Consider the following 3,646-nt stretch of genomic DNA (forward strand, 5'->3'; position numbering starts at 1 on the left):
AGGTAAGGGCTCCTTCCAAATTTCTAGCTTGCATTAGGGACTTATCTGTAGTTGTGTGGGAAGGAAATTGTTAGGGTTAAATGTGTCGATTTGGGGAAAAACCAAACTAGTGCGTTATGGGTAAAAACCTTAGAGTTAGGTTTTGTTTATATTGATGAATGTTTCGTGGTAAATGAATTTGAAGTCATTTGTGTATGAATATGTGTAAATGAAGTCTGATGTATTTGGGTGTCATGTTGCGTAGATTTGTGTTCGTCGTATTTGGCGTATTCATACTTGATGGTTGTTGATTGATGTGTTTTGGTGTGAATTATGGATTGAATGTGGGAGTATATTTGAGCTTGTTTTCTGTGAAATTTGAAAACCATTAGAGTTAAACGAGTATTAAAAATGGGGAATCTTTTAATACCGCGGTTTACTTAATGTGTGTTTGAGAAAAATGTTTAAGGTAAACGAGTCTTAAGAATGGGGAATCTCTTAAGGTCTGCGTTTACTTAATGTTGTTTTGGAAAATCGTTGAGTTAAATGAGCATTAAGAATGGGGAATCTCTTAATGTCTTGATTTGCTTAATGTTTGTTTTGAAAAATCAGTTAAGTTAAAAGAGTATTAAGAATGGGGAATCTCTTAATATGTCTATTTGCTTAATGTTTGTCGCGAAAATCGTTTAAGTTAAATGGATATTAAAAATGGGGAATCTTTTAATATCTGCATTTGCTTAACGATTGTTGTGAATGGAGTCTGTGTATGCTCATGCATTTCATTTGGTAAATTGTGTCGACCCGTGATAGGTGACACCTTGGTAAACTGTGCTGACCCGTGATAGGTGGTACGTTTACGATTTACGTTTTTGGTAAATTGTGTTGACCCGTGATAGGTGACACCATGGTAACTGTACTGACCCGTGATAGGTGGTACGTTTACGATTTACGTTTTTGGTAAATTGTGTTGACCCGTGATAGGTGACACCATGGTAACTGTACTGACCCGTGATAGGTGGTACGTTTACGATTTACGTTTTTGGTAAATTGTGTTGACCCGTGATAGGTGACACCATGGTAACTGTACTGACCCGTGATAGGTGGTACGTTTACGATTTACGTTTTTGGTGAATTGTGCTGACCCGTGATAGGTGGCACCTCGGTAAACAGTATTGGTCTGTGATAGGCGGTACGTTTACGATTCACGCTTTTTCTTTTAGTAAATCGTGTTGACCCGTGATAGGTGACACCTCGGTAAACTGTACTGACCCGTGATAGGTGGTACGTTTATGATTTACGCATTTTAGTAAATCGTGCTGACCCGTGATAGGTGGCACCTCGGTAATTGGTACTTTGGCCTGCGATAGGCGGTACAATTATGATTTACGGCCCTTCGAGGAGGGTTTTGGTTTGGAATTCCGAGTCCATGCATTTTGGCATATACGCATTGCATTAGGGTGCTTGGCACGCGAGTCGTATTTGATTTGAGTTTATGATTGAGTGATTTGAATTTTGATTTATCGTGGTAATCGCGTTGAAGGTGCTAAGTGTTATGTGTTGGTTATTGGGTGTAAGTATGATGGTTATCGAGATCCCAATTGTCGTGGTAATCGCGTAGGAATTGCTAAGTGTTAGGTTGTGGACTTGATTATGAATGACTTGAGTTAATTCATGAATTTTTGGAAAAATGATCAGGGAAATCGATTTTCCAATCGATTGGATGGTAGACAGGGACTTGGCCAAATGGACAAAATCGATTAGCCAATCGATTTTGTAATCAGTTTTCGAAAATCATTTACGAAATCGATTGCCCAATCGATTGGGCCTTAAGTCAGGGACTCATCCATATTCGACCAAATCGATTTGGAAATCGATTGGCTTAAAACCTGGGGGCTTAGTACTCACTCAATCGATTGCCAAATCGATTGATTCAGCCCAGGATTTTGTTTTCATTAAAATCCTTCACCCCAATTGATTGCCTAATCGATTGGCTCAGTGAAAATCCTTAGTTTTAGTCGTATGATTGATTGCTCATGAATCTATCCATGTCTTGATTTGTTATGTTATAATTAGGGGATTGAGAACCTCATTTTGCTTTCATTTTTAATTGGCAAGTATTGCATTGAACTTTTCGCATATTGGAAATCCTGTTAAGGTGCATGCTTAGTTGAAAAGTCATTTTGAGCATTTAAAAACTTAATTGCTATGTGTTAACTGTTATTTTTCGGTTGGTGACCCTTTACAACTATTGTGGAAATCTGGGCTTTGCCCTCAGATGAGAGTCAGGACGGTCCTACTGGTTCGTACCCTACGGACGGGAATGGAGATGGGAACGCTTGACTGCAGTTACGTTAGGAGGAACTCACGGGGCGCGTGGAGATCACTCAGGGTGTATAGCTTTTTGGTAGGATGATCAGATTAGGATGATGTATAGGGACTAGGTGTCCTTCTTTTTGGATTGGAGTATTTTTAGTTTGGAAAACTGTACTTATACTAATATTGTCAGTTTGACATCTTATTTGAATGGGTTCCATGTACCATTTGTTGTTGTGTAAATGTTTTGGATTTATAATTGGAGAAACTTTTCCGCTGCTTGTAAATAATAATGACTCAATTATTTATCCAAAGGCATTTCCTGATTTAATTTTTTGTTTGTTTTTAATTACTTCAAAAAAAAAAATATACCCTTGCTTTGACAAACGGGGTGTTACAACAGTCATATAAGTTTTTTTTTTTTAATTTGAGGTTGAATTTGAGGATGATGGGTTTGGACTTTGGAGGATGAAGATGATGAAGGTGTGTATGAAGATGATGAATTTCTAAAGATCATAAATATAATTTGCCTTACTATTACTTATCATTATTAAACTTTTGATTATTAACTAATTGATTAATTATATTTCCTAATTGATTTATTAACTTTAACTACTTTTAGAATTCTGATGAATTCTTATTCGATTAACTAAGTGTTATAATTGATTAAATCTTAACTTAGTGAATTTTAATAATTTTTTGCTATTTCTAATTGATTAATTAACCCACTACTTGCTTAATATTACCTTTTAGTTTCTTACTCTAATCCATTAATTATTGTTCTTATCTATTAGTTATCCTCCTGGTCTATTAATTATTATATTAATAACTTAAAAGTGACAAAGGATTCATACTAAGAGAACACAAACCTGATCATCGTCACCACCAATAGTTTACTTAATGAAAATCAGATCGTCATATACCCATTCTATTTATAATATATTAAAACAACCCTACAAGTTATTCTATTGTCATCAATTTGCTATATAACATTATTTTTGTTAAGTCAATTTTGCTTGTAGACAAACTCTATTTATAGTTCTACTATATGTTTATCCATTCATTCAACATCCATTCTCCTTCAATTTTATAACCGACTCACGTCAACATCAATAATATCACATTTATTTAACAAGTGTTGATATAGCCAAAACATTTTTCCTTCCTTTTGTCCTATTTTCCCTTTTTGAATTTTTTTTTTTAATATTTCAATCAATCTTGTACATGTAATAGTTCGTAAGACCCGTAATTTTAAAGTACCATTTATGTATTTTTGGTGTATTTTGGATTTTGGCTCGGAGGCTTTTAAGCCAAAGTTAATAATATTTTGGAGTTTTTTAATCAAAAAGATATT

The sequence above is a fragment of the Cicer arietinum genome, chromosome 7, assembly GCF_000331145.2.
Source record: "Cicer arietinum cultivar CDC Frontier isolate Library 1 chromosome 7, Cicar.CDCFrontier_v2.0, whole genome shotgun sequence".
NCBI lineage: Eukaryota > Viridiplantae > Streptophyta > Magnoliopsida > Fabales > Fabaceae > Cicer > Cicer arietinum.